Here is a 13,588-nt window from a genome sequence, read left to right as displayed (position 1 = left end):
GCCTGCACTATCTCCAAGGCGCCCCCTGCCCCACAACGCCGTGGCTCCCGCAGCTCCACCCGCCGTCCCCAAAGCTCCTTTGTGGCTGAGGTCCCGCTGCGCCCACGTGGGCCGGCCACTCACGGCACCCACACAGCCTCCCCCGGGAGGAGACAGCAGCCACCGCCCCGGCGACAGGGTCGACAGACAGCGTATCGCTGTTCATGTGAAGCCCCGGAGAGCGCCGGCTCCGGAGAGAGACGGGTCAGTGTGGCCGCGCCGCTGTGAGGCTCTGCAAAATCTGATTAAGCGCAGCCAATCCCCGCGCTCCTCCCGTCAAGATGCTTCTGGCTGTGCAGGCCCCTCGTCTCCCTCAGCAGCTCGGGAAGTCTGCACCCGCCACGCTCCCAGCACAGGCGGCTTCTCTTCGCTGCCCCACTTCCGCCAGCCCTGGTGCCTGGCTTCTCATTCTCTTCATGACGACAGTCGTGAGGATCAAGGTCTTCGGGGAGGCAGAGGCCTCATATTTATCCATCACACACACACATTAGCTGTCAGTGATTAAAGAAAGCCCTGGGTCCCCCCACCACTCCCCGGGGCGCAGGAGATCAGAAGACAGCTTTGCGGCTTCCTCTGCGCTGGGCTGGGAGCGGGCTGGGAGCCAGAGCTGTGCCCTGGGGAGGGGACAGGAAGCCACTGGGATTAATGTTCAAAGCACTGAGGTTGTCCAGGAAGGACCTGGGGTGAAAGCACCACATCCCCCCCCCCCGCCCCATCCCCCAAAAGGGCTTTTCGATGTAGGGAAGGGGCCAGGGCTTGACTGGTCATTTGCTCACTCACCCTAGAAAAACCCAACATGCCAAATGCAGCCTACGAGAGAATGGCAAGGAAGTGGGCTTTGAGTCTGTCCTGGGAGGACGCAGACAGGCCGGGGGGCCCCAGCGCGGCCGCGGGCCCCGGGGAGGTCGCACCGAGCACCTCCGTCACAGGAGGGAGGCTGTCAGCGCCCCAGAATGGGGCCTCCGAGGTAGTCCGCGAGCAGAAAGCAGAGTGGTGTGGTCTGGGCGCGGGGGCAGATCGGGGCGTTGTTCCATGGGGAGGCTGGCAGCCTGCGGGGTGAGAACACCCCAGAAATCTGGGTCACGTGTCACCTCGCTTGACCCTGCCAGACTGGACTGTCTGCTGAAACAGTCTCAGCACAATACATTAATTTTTATGCTTTTTCACTGCAATTAAAGAAATTATTCTTGAAAAGAAATAGAAAATGCAATCCTCAAAAGAAAGCAGAACTTGAGAGACGCCCTGAAGTGCGGCGGGGGGAGGAGGCCGCGAGCAGCCTGGGGCCGCTGTGGGAGAGACCCAGCCACGGGTCCAAAGCTCGGCTGGAACCGCACAGCTCCGGGGTCAGCGGCGCTGTCCAGTTCCTCACCACTGGGCTTCAGGGTTCTGAGAAAGTTGTTCACCGGGGAAAGGTCCCTTCGAAAATGAAGCTGGGTGCCCACTGCTCAGACAGGCCAGGCTGGTGGATTTTCTGGTGGCATTCACAGAGAGAAGGGGAGGCTGGACTTGAGGGACGTTAGGAAGCGAAGTAGGGGCGGGAGAGCCGCTATTTCGGACTCCAGGACGCTGAGCCCGAGCTGGCGTGAACACTGAGGGAAACGGCCTGTGCTGAGCAGTTGAGAGAATCCAGCCACAGAGGGGGCCTCAGGCATGCTCGGCGGCGAGACCCTGGCCCATGCCCGCTCCCACCGGGCTTTGCTCTCTTGGCTGGGGGGGTCGCACCCCCACTGGCTCTCGGCACGGTAGCAAAGGGCCCAACTCGTCCAGGTGCCCTAGCTGGAGACCACGAAGGAGGCTTTCCTTCCTCCAGGCATCTCACACAACTTCTCATCTGCTGTTTGTATCCACTTGAGCCCCCCTGTGGCCCCACCCAGCCAGGCCCACCCACCGGCTTGGGCCTCCAAGCCCACAACTGTGGGGGCAGAAGTGGACTCTTGTTGCTTACTACTGTCTGATCAGAGCCGACCGCTCAGGCCCAGGGCGAGGTAAATGCCCTTCAAGCCCAAACAGCATATCAGTAACAGTGGGGAGCATGGTGCGCCCCCAAAGCTCTGTTTGGCAGAGGATGTCACGGAGGCTGAGGAAGCCAGCCCTGTCCATAATGGAGGGTGAGGAAAGAGGGGCCCAGGACCAAGGACAGCGACGCGATACCGGGCTTGGGTGACCATGGACACACCGCCCAGGCAGAGACAGAAACACGAGAGAAGAGACAGGGCTGGGGGTTTGGCAGAGAGGGGAGAGGGACTTGGAACTTGTCCTTGAGTTTAAAGTAACTATAAGACATAGAAGTGGAACTGTTTGGCGCTGGGTAGTCGAGCTGGATCTTTCCAGTAACCCCAGACCAGTGAAACCGCAGCTAAGTGGCCCCCGTCACTTGCAACACTATGCCCTGTCTCTGCGGAGCTGCGAAATCCCCTCAGTTATTGATCAGCCATTACTGACTCCCTCTGACCCAGCCTAAGTATTTCCTCTTCCTCTTCAGTGCAACAGCCTATAAGTTGCTGGAAATGGGGTTGAGCAGGTGCAGTTTGGAAGACAAAACATTCCTCTTAATGTGAGAAATTAATTTGTGGCTCTAATTGCCTCAAACTCTAAATGAAAAAAAAAAATCTACATTCTCCCAGCCTTCAAAATAGAATCCAGGCTTTATCTGAATAAAGAAAATAATCTGTCAGTGAGGGAAAAAAGGACTTAAGCTGCTAAAATGTCAATCTTGCCACATTGTTAAGGAAAAGCAAGTTTAATTATATTCAGATCTACATAGACTCACTTCTGAGTGTGTGCACAGAGCCTAAAGGTCTAGGATTTCAGCGCTGACAGGAGACATTAAACAAAGACGACGGGAAGGAGCCGGGACTCACATGGTGCTGGCGACGCTGGGGTCGGGGCCTGGGCGGCCTGCTCTGCCGCTGAGCCCCTCCCCGGCCCTGTCCCGCGAGCGCCCACCAGACGGTCGCGCGTGACCCCAGGGGACGGCCTCGCGCGTGACCCCAGGGGTGGCGGCAAAGCGTAAGCCGGCGTGGCCTTCCCCGCCTGCAGGACCCTTCCAGGACACAGTCTACGCGCTCCTCTAGACATAACTGGGGCCTCGGCCACGGTGCTGGCTGTTGCCCGTCCCTGGGAAGTCTGTGGAGAGCGACCTGGACTTCTGCAATTCACAGATGTCAAAGCAGAGGCGCAAGCGAGGCCCTCCTGAGGGTGCCTCAGAGTGGGCGAGCGAGACCACACTGCAGCCGCCCGCCGCCAGCTAGAAACGCTTGAACGCCGGAGCAGGGAGGCCAGCCTCATCGGCTCCCCGCTTCCCACCCAATCGAACCTTCCTGGAAAAAACAGTTGGGAGAAAAGTGACTTTCTGGGTCTCCCTCCACGTCCGCCCGGCTGGCCTGCGGCGCCTGGCCCGGCTGCGGCCTTTCCGGCTGCCGGACAGGCGCCTCAGGGGCTCACGGCTCTCCCAGGCGGGCCCGGCAGCCCGGAAGCCTGGCTGCTTTTATGAGCTTGAAGGGCTGCACCTCCAAAGGCAGCTGCTGACTCCCCAGGCCAGGCCGCTGCTGCCTCTGGTGGCCGGTGGCCTCCCCGGACTCCCCAAGGCCAGTCTGGTTCTGACGAGGCTCATGGCCCATCTCCTCGTTTTAACAGTGAAGCCAGGGGGGCCGGGGCTCAGTTCTCCAGGCGCATGGAGAATAAGGCGGAAAACGGGGTGTGTAGAAGCCAGAAGTGGGCCTGGCCGTCAGGGCAGCCCCCACAGCGGGGCGTCTCCGGGCTGAGCCCATTTTCTGGAAGGCTGGTGCCCGGGACCGGAACTTTGCCCCCCAGAGCCAGACGCTTCAGCCGGCTCAGGGTGCAGCCCCGGAGCACCGGGAGAGGCTCAGACCTCGGGCCGATGGGGGACCCGAAGAGGGGGCCGCTGTGGGTGACTCGGCCAGCGGGCTGAGCGCGGCCTACGGCTTCATCGGCAGCTCCCGAGGCCTCACGACACGGGCGCCAACATGGAGACGTCTGACTGCAACTTCCCCTCTGCCTAGAAGCTGCGGGGGACCCCGTAAGGCGCGGGCGCCCGCCTGGGTCTGGCCGCGGGGATGTCCTTCCCTCGCAGGACAGTTCGAGCTGCTCCTGTGTCCCACGCGTCCGTGCTCCGTGCCTTGCTGTGCCAGAATGCTACTTCCTGATGGGTGTCCTTGTTACCAGCCTCTCGGCCTCAGGCTTCAGAGCCTCCTGCGTCGCCATGGCGGGCTGCTGGGAGGAACGTTCCTGCCCTCCGCCATGCCGTTTGCGTGTCCTCTGTCTCCGCCACAAGGGCTTTTTCTCCTGCCTGACTGTGGCTTCTGTCGCTCCCGGAATACCGCCGCCCGAAACCTCTGGGTTCCCCCAAAGTCCTGGACAAGGGGTGCTCATCAGCTCGCCCCTCCAGGAGGGTTAACGTGCAGACCCAGACATCCCCCGTCCCCACCCAGCACACCTGCCTCGCTGGTGCTGCCTCCGCCACAGCCCGCCAGCTCGTGATCTAACCACTTCACAGCCTGGCGGCAGCTTGTCCCTGAGCGCAGGGAGCTGGCTATGCGTGCGCTCTGGCTGCTACCTCAGCGGGGCTGCCTCCAGACGGAAGTAAGACAAGACGCAAAGACGCAGGACTCCAGGAAGCAGACCAGATGTTTTGCCTCGATCCGTGTTTTACTTTCCAGGGACTGGGTTGGTTGGCAAGGATGGGCTGCCGCGGCAGAACCTGCACTTGGCATCAGAATATTTGTGCACGAGGATCTGAGACGCCAGAGTGTCTCGTCCCGGCCTGCTTTAGGACTAGACTAAACCAGTTACAGTCCAAGATGAGCTGTCTGAACCCTGAAGCTAGACAACAGTGTTTTCTCAAGGGGACTTAAAGCAGTTGTCTCTGAGTGGACAGTCGGCATCTGTTTACAGCTAAAACTGGCTTGGATTTTCGGTGTGTGTGTGTATTAATATGAACTTATTATTTATATTAATTACATTTTTCTAAAAAGGTGTTTTAAAATTCATTTCCAGGTGGAAGGAACTCAGTCCCCCCCCCAAAGGTGAGGGGGTCAGTAAAATGTAGACCCTCCACATGGTGGAACATTACTCAGCCTCGAAAAAGGACGTTTTGCCATCTGCTACCAAAAGCCTGACGGGCCTGAGACCAGTCGCCAAAGGACAAGTACAAGCGACTGCACAGACCAGTCAGGCTTCCCGAGCAGAAATTAGCACAAGGCAGGTGGCGGGGCTGGGGGAGCGCTTGGGAGCGAGTGTTTCAGGGGGCAGAGTTTCGGTTTCGTTGGCCAGCTCATAAGTTCTAGCGATGGTTGCTGGTGATGGCTGGATCATGCCAGGAACTTACTAATGCCACTGAAATAAACACTTTAAAATGGCCCAAATGGTAGAACCTGCTGTTACAGAGAGCTCACAATTTTTAAAATAGGATCTACATTTTTCATTTCCAAGTGAGAATTTTTAGTATGAACCAAAATATCCGGCTCAGTGGTTGAAGTGATTTCCACATGACCTGCTTCAGCTGTCCTGTGACCTTAACAATAGATCCAGACTCTCCAGGCCTCGTGGGTATGGGGAGTCGTGATATCCACCTGCAAAGATTTGCAAGTTCTGAGCAAGAAATCACAGGTGCTTTTTTTGGATTTCAGGACAACTCTCCTACCAGGCTTTTCAGTTCCTCAAATTCAAAAAGGTATGTTTTGTTTGTCTCTCTGGGAGGAAGACACAGCTAACAAAACCATTCACGACAGGTAGTTCTCGAATCACACAGGAAGGCCATTCTCTGACTTGAAGCCAATGCCCCAGACCGGCAGACCCCTGGCCACCAGGCCCCTCACCTGTCCGCCCCCTCGGCCTGGGCAGGTACCCTGCAGCACTGCGCAGCAGGGAGAAATGTCTGCGTCGTGTCTGCGTCGGGACCCAAAGAAGCACAGAATGCACAAATGTCTGCTTTTCCATTTTCCAGAGAGCTCTCCAAGGGGCCATGTTACCTGCTTATGGAACGGTGCATGACATCAACTTCAAGTAAGGTGCATATTCATCACCACATGGAAGCTGAAATGAAAATAAATGCCAAATTAATTCCTAGTGAGAAGAAGCCCTCAAAATAGACAGGAGTCTTTACCCTGTTCTTGTCAGTAACTGAGATGACTCTGCATTTGATTTCTCTTCCCACCTCGGCCTCTGTTTCTTGAGGATGACGTGGCACGGTCGGGGCTTCAAGGCCTGCTGGCCGTGCACCTCCCTGCCGCTCCGGCCCTCTGCAGAGCCCCAGCTGTGGAGCCTCAAAGTGGGCCGAAGGTGCAGACACTGCGAGCTGCGGCAGGAGCTGCAACTGACGGATGAATCGCCGCTGAGGCAGGGCCTGGCGCCTAGGACGTGCTCAATAAAGGAGCGAGGGCCAGGATGTCCACCCCTCGCACACAGGGTGGTTGTCACGCATCAACCTCCGGGCCCTGGCCCTTCCTCGGTCAGAAGTGTCCCACGCGCTGTCAGAGCCTCGCTGGGTCCCCCACCCCCCTTTTGTCAGTGGGGATCACGCAAGACAGTAAGCATTTCTTCTCCAAAAGCGCTGCGTCTCCTTACTGCTCACGGGGTAAGGACGGCGCCAAGCCTCTGTCTTGGAGAACGGCCGGCTCGCTGCCTAGAGCAGGGTCAGCCCAGGGGGCTGCTGGACACTGTGCCCACTGCCCTGGTCCTTGCCGCTCTGCCCCCTTGTGTGGCCGGTTTCCCACTCCTCTCTCATGCGGAATGAACTGCCTGCCTCAAGAACATCAGGACTCTGTCACGCGGTGACGACGCACAGGCAGAGTGGACCTGTGCTCCCCCCATGCCGGAGCGAGCTCCCAGGGACACGGGCACGCGGCCCAGCCGACTCGCTGCCAGTCCTGCGGTGACCTGTCAGATCATCTCCCGCGGTTGCGGCGGAGTGAGCAGCAGTGGCGACTGCACCCCTCAACCCGCTGGACCAAGGCTGGCCCCCCAACCCACCTGTGTCCATCAGCTTCTCTCTTCCAAGAAGCAGTCATGGTTTCAGAAATCTAGCTAGCCTCCCCTGAGTACTAAAACTTGGATGTGGTTGTTGGGGTGCAGAGGAAATCATCTGTACGCCTCCGGGTTCTACCGGGTTCGTTAAAGCAAACAAGCATTAAACTGGTTGATAAAAGAAAAAACCAATAAGAATCCTCACAACAGCACAGACGTGTCCTCTCCTGAGAGTGGCCCAGCAGGACTGAGCGCTGGCCCACCCGCCCCTAAATGGCTCAGCTCAAGCCAAAGGCTTAGGATGGGCAGAAAGGGAAGGTCAGTTGGGGCGGTCCTGGGGGTCCCGGTTGGCAAGATGCAGGTTGAGGTGTCCCCGACGCCGCCTTACAGAGGCTTGAAGACCTTTTTCAAAAGCAGCCTCCAGCAGCCTCCGGGCCTCTTCCCACGAAATTAACCTATTTGCAAAAAGCCACATTTCAGGGTGGCAGAATGCTGCTCCCCTACACAGCAAGATGAGGCAGAGAGTGTCGGGGCCATATGGGAGCAGAATTGAGAAATGTGCAGAGAAATAAACGAAGCGGACGCCCAGAGAGAAGCACGGGAATACGCACGGGAGCGCGGGGCTCTCCCAGGGCTCCCCAATCTTGGGTCCAGCCCGTTGGAGACTCCGTGCCTGCCGTCCTTGGGCTCTTTGAGTCACACCTGTACCCACACCAGGATGACTTTCTTTCTGCGTTAGCAGGTTGAGTGAACATCGTTCCCTGAAAACAAAGGGTCTGAGCCAATGCCTCTCCCCCAACCACGCATCCCGCTGGAAGACACCACCGGCACTGCCAGCAGCAGTCACCCCAAAATGCTCCTCTGGCCGTGGCGCCAGCCCCGGGAGTGGCCGGTGCCTTGGCTACATCACGGCAGCCCTCAGGCCGGGGCGCTGGGCAGCTAACGCGCAGCTCTTCTAAAGGAAGCCTTTCCCTGGTATGGAGCGCTTGCCATCTTCTGAGCCTGCCCCCCCATGGCCACCGCCCAGGTGACATGCCGAGCGTGGGGCTGGGAAGGCGTGGTCACGCCTGAGCGGCGGCCAGGCACACAGCTCCCTGCCAGCCTCAGGGGGGCGAGGGCCCCGGGCTCCCTGTGGCTACTTGGCTCTTCTTATCTTGCTCTGTTTTGGTGGTTAAGTTTTACTAGCTCTTTTCTTCTGAACCTATTTCAACCTCTTTTGGAGAAAGCACAGTAAAATCACTTTGAAAATATAGCCTCATTTCTCTCCGAGACCTGCAGCTTCGTGCTCTTTCAGACTCTAAGAGAAAAACAATAATAATAATGTCTCACACTGGAACAGCGATTTGCAGCTTCTAAGTTAGCTCAGCGGCTATGGCGACAGAGCTCGGCGCCCATCAGACCCAGCTGCTCTGAGAGGCCCCTTCACTGACTCACCCCAAGCCTCCATCCCGGCCAGCACTGGTCACACACTGGGCAAGCGGAAGCAGAAGATTCCTGAATCAGGTCGCGGCTTCTCCAGGCTGTGTCAAACTCATGCTCTGTGTGACGCCCGAGAGAGCTGGAGCGCCAGCGTGCCCTGTCCTTGGTTCTGAAAAAGAGCGCGAGGCGGGGCTCTGGCATCTCAGTGGCGCAGTGGTGGGGCGAGGGCAGGACACTGCTGTCCCACTGCAGGGCCACTCAGCCCGGGGGCAGCAACGGGGCTGTTTAACAGCAGGGAAGCAGGTTCCTAAGGCCACAGGTGGCCAGCTACCGCTTCCCGGGGTGTCCACAGCGTCCGGAAGTCCCAGACGGAAGGCTGCTCACTCAAGACAGGCCAACGCAGGCCTGGCGCGTGTGGCAGGCTGGCAGCGGGCCAGGGCGCTCAAGGTGTGGCCGCTGAGATGAGGCCTCAGCATCCCAGCTGCCGGCTGAAGGGCGGTGGAGAGCGCTAGCCCTGGGCCGGGCAGCAGCCGAGGCAGCAGCCCTGGGAGGTGGTGCCGACCACCAGAGGTGGCGGACAGCGCTCAGAGGTGACCGGAGACAGGGTGCCAGTGCTCTGTCAACAGAGCTGGGCAGCACTGGCCAGGAGGGCTGGCCACCGGAGGCCGTGTTAGAAGCACCACGCCCAGCTCTGTGGTTCTCGGCCCACACCAGCCGCAGCTCAGGGGCCGCGGCCCGCACCTCAGGGGCCTCCCCGGCATGTGCGGCAGGACAGGAGGCAGGTGCCGTGGCCGGCCGCTGCCCACCTCTCTGGCTTCTCTTCAGAGGTGGGGCTCTGGATGCGTCTCTCTTCCTCGGAGGCCAAAAACACAGCGGGAGCCTGGGAGTGCCACGGAGGCTCCCGCCCGGCCCGCTGCCTGCTTCCAGGCCCCTCCCTGCTTCACAGCGTCTGCTGGGCCATTTTCAATCTGAAGTGACTGAATCAATCTTAGATTTCAGCACCAGCGCCAACCATTTCCAGGATCGTCTTTGGAGCGATTTGATCATCAACTCAACCATCACTTCCTGGGGCGCCCCTCACTGCCTCTGTCCCCCCACCCTGGTTTGTAAGAAACCCAAGTGTCCCCAGGCCCCTCAAGCCTTGGGACCCACATAAGTAACGGGAGAGGCCGGGGGCTTTCCCTTCAGACTGAGTCTCACCCTGCTGGTTCTTCACGAGGCCCTGTGTTTGTTGTGCGGCTTTCTGAGCACCTTTGCAATATATCTAAGGGAAATCTCTGGCCAAAATCCTGCAACAGATCAAGAAGAAGTGCTCCCCCTCTCTGTGGCTGTTAAGTCCCTATTTTTCATATCTCAAAAAATTTTACATTAGAACAAGTGGCATTGCAGCGAGGGCCCCCAGAGACCCCTCCCCACTTGTTGAAAACCCCAGGGGCCCCCAGGGCCCAGTCTGGAAAGCACTGCAGCAGGAAGCTTCCTGCCCATGCGCAGGCAAAGTGGATGGAGAGCTGTGGCCAAGAAAGCCAGGGAAAGTCACCTGCAATCGCTCAAATGAAAGTAATGGAAACCGGAGCTGACCTGGGGCCTTCCGAGACAAGTCCCCGGGATGGGTGGTCAACTGGGCCTGAGGGTCAGCAGAAAGGACACAGGCCCCTCCCAGTCAAGCTGGCTGAGCTGCGGAAGGAAGGCGCCACTGTAGGAACAGCGCTCAGAAGGCGGGAGAAGCCAGGGGCCTGGGCACGGGACGTGTGGGGATGGGCACACTCTCGCCCTGCAGAGCAGAGAAAGGCTGACTTGCTCTAGAGAGAGGCCGTGGCTGTCCGCAGGTTCCTGCGGGACCCCGCACGCGAGCAGGGCCTCGCGGCAGGTCCAGGACAAATCCCCAGGAGACACAAAGCACAGGAATCCGCGGAGATCGCAGGGGGACGGACCCCGGCTGCACTGGCTCCTGGCCCGAGGCCTCGGCAAACCGTCACGCTCACTCCCCCAAATGAAGAAGAGAGTCCTCTCTGGTCTCAGCCCTGCGAGGAGGCGCCGGCTGGCAGCGTCCCCTGGCCGGCGCCATCAGGCCAGAGAGTCAGCAGCCATCTCTGGAGGGCCCAGCATGTGGGGGTAGCCCAGAGGGGTGAAATTATGGGCTGCCCAGGGCACACAGATGGGTCCTGGAGAATTCTGTTTGTATTTCCCAGTAAATCCGTTTGTGTTTTCTCAGATCGCCCTCCCCCAACCCAGGCCTGGCACCCCGCGGTGCTGACCTGGCCTGGCACCCCAAGGTGCTGACCTGGGGGGTGCGGCAGGGCAGGGGAGTGTTCTGCCAGAGCCCTGGGCCGAGGCGCCTGGCTGTGGGGTTAGCAGCAGTTAGAGAGATCTTTCGGTGCCAGTCTTCCTTCTCCCTCTGTTTGCCACTGGATCACCAGAGAGGGCAGATGGCGCACTGCAAACACAGCCCTGAACTAGGCAAATGTGAGCCATGTTGATAGAGGGGACCAGTGGGAAGGGCCGCGGGGGCGGTGCTGGCGCCTGGGGCCGCCAGGTGGGGGCGCCAGGCGGACCCCTCCACCGTCAGCAGCAGGCAGAACCAGCCTCCTCCAGCTGTCTAGAAGGTTCTACACCTCCGGAGAGGGTACTGAAGCCACACGGCGCACACAGCGGCTGCAGGGCAGGGCTGCCCTTCCCTGAGTGCCCACCCAGAGGGGATCTCGGTCAGCATCCCAGCAGAGACCGCGCATGGGTGGGAGGGACCGATTTTGCTCACTCCATGCTTTCTCTGCAGAGCCTTGGAAACGGGGCCCAGCGATGTGGTTTCTGCAGCATCCCTGGCATCCTGTTCTCTCTTGCGACACCCCGGGGGGTCCAGGCCTCACCACCAAGGGTCCCAGTAGGGACCCTAACCCAGGAGGACCGGGCCAGCTCGCCGGCCGTGGCTCCTTCGGCCTGGGAAGGGGACACAGACCCGGCTTGCACTCATCAAATGAGAACTTGTTTTCTGTTTTCTGCCTTTGGGATTATCCGAGGGATTGGCAGGTCTTTACACCACTCCAAGCTGCTTGACCACAGTGCCAGACCTGCTCCCGAACCCCCAGCAGCTGAAGCGGTTTATCAAAACAAGGTTTAAACATTTTTTTTCTTTCAATTTCCACTCTATTTCCTAATCGAGCAATACATAATCCCAGGAGAAAACCAGCGCTCATTTCTCTATCTCTCTCAGTCCCTCCCGCCGCCTCCCCCCTCTCTGCCTCCCTCTCCCCCACTCCCCAGCTTTTATCATTTTAAGCTGTATGCATGCCATTCTTCCGGGGATTAAAGTCAAATTTAGTCTTCTGCAATTGTTATTACCTACCCTTGGCTTATGAGATGCATTTGCCTGCATTTGTAATGCATCAATAACTTCCACTCGCCTCCACTTGTAAACAATGCATTATATTAAATAGCCTCTGTCTAGCCTTGTATTGAAACAGACGATAAATTAGGACTTGCAGTTCTTGGTTTCTACTGATTCCTAAACCCGCCAGTGACATGCCTGTCCGCCCCACTGAGCATTCTCTCTGAAGCTGAGAATGCACAAAGCCCTTGTTCATGGTTCTCCTGTCTCCATCACTGCTCCCGCCTGTCAGTTTCACACCAGCAAGCAGATTGTAATTGGCAGGATGAGGTGCAGAAATAGGGGATGGCTTGAATCTGTGGTTCTCACCACACGCGCATACGTACCGGCGTGCACACACACACACACACACACACGCACCCGCTTTCTGGCTCACAGCATCCTGCAAATGCAGGGACTTGCTATGTGAAGCTTCTAATCAGAACCCACAAGGGCCGCCTCGCTGTGCTCTCTAACTCGTGGATTGGAAGCAAAAGCAGAAAACCCCACGAAACCCCACGAAACCCCACGGCATGGACACCTCGTGCTGGCTCAGCACCAACCTGAGCAGGCCCCCAGGACCCTCCAGGACTCCTGGGTCGCAGACGGCTGCTGCTGGGAGTCGCCCTGAGCTTGGTGGGGGCTGCCTGAGGTCTGAGCTGGCCACCTTGCCGCCCTGCCCAGCCCAGGGTGGTGGGGGGGGGGGCCTGGGAGCGGGTCAGAATCTAGCTCAGACTCCAGGAGCTTTTCTGGGTCTTTTCCTTTCGGGAAATGAAAGCTCACTCTCAGCAGATTCCAGCCCCACCCTTCCTGCACAGACAAGCCCAGCCAGCGGCCTCCCTCCGGCCAGGTCCTCAGCCACCGCAGCGTCGTTTCACAGGGCGGCTGTCCTGCGGGCTGTGGGGTGCCTAACGGCCTCCTGGCCTCTACTCACTAGAGACTGCAACAGCTCGCCTTGACTGTGACCATCGACGACAGCCCAGACCTGCCAAACGGCCTCGGCCTCGGAAGGCAAAACCGCCCCTGGGCAAGAATCGCAGCCACTTAGGCTGTTTGGATGCCAGAGGCAGAGCTTCGGAAGAGGGCCTCCTCGGGCCCAAGGTGGGAGCACGTCCCGTGAGGAACCTGGCAGGCCAGTGAGCTGTGCGCACACACCTTCTGGGTGACGTGAGGGCAACTGAGTCTGGAGAGGGGCCTTGCTCTTCCAGGGTCACCTGCACCGTGAGCAGGGACCCAAAGCCACACAGCCTCTTTGCACCCAGGCCTGCTACCACCCGGGCAAGGCACTCGGGACTCACCACCTTGGGACGGGGTGCCCAGGAAAAGGGGAGGTTCCAGGTTCCCTGCCCCACCCAGAGGAGGGGGAGCAGGGGAGAAAAGGCAGGAATCTGGAGAGGAGTCGGAGGAAAAAGGAAGCAAGGATGGAGCCAGACGCTGACCTGAGGGAGCCACACGGAGCGGAGACGTGTGAAGAAGCCTGAAGAAACTGCGCTGCCCTTGGTCCTGGACGGGTGACGCAGACATGGGGAGACCCCTGGGGAGGCGACTGCCGCAGCGTGTATCCGGTGCTGACGACGCTCTTCTCCTCCCAGACGTGTCTGGCCGGTCCTGACCCTTGGCTGGGGGCCCCGGCGGAAGGTGCTCTGGCCAGTCCCTGTAGACTGGACTTTTACAAACCACGAGGGGGACGGGTGACTTCGGGGGTTCGATTGAGAAACTATATTGTCTTCTCTGTATTGCACACTCACTGTGTTCCAGTTCCTTTCCAGTGAAGCTCTTATGTCT

This window comes from Condylura cristata, unplaced genomic scaffold (genome assembly GCF_000260355.1).
Source record: "Condylura cristata isolate star-nosed mole 26May11 unplaced genomic scaffold, ConCri1.0 scaffold00014, whole genome shotgun sequence".
In the NCBI taxonomy this organism is placed as follows: Eukaryota; Metazoa; Chordata; class Mammalia; order Eulipotyphla; family Talpidae; genus Condylura; species Condylura cristata.
Note: the sequence above shows the minus strand (reverse complement) of the source record.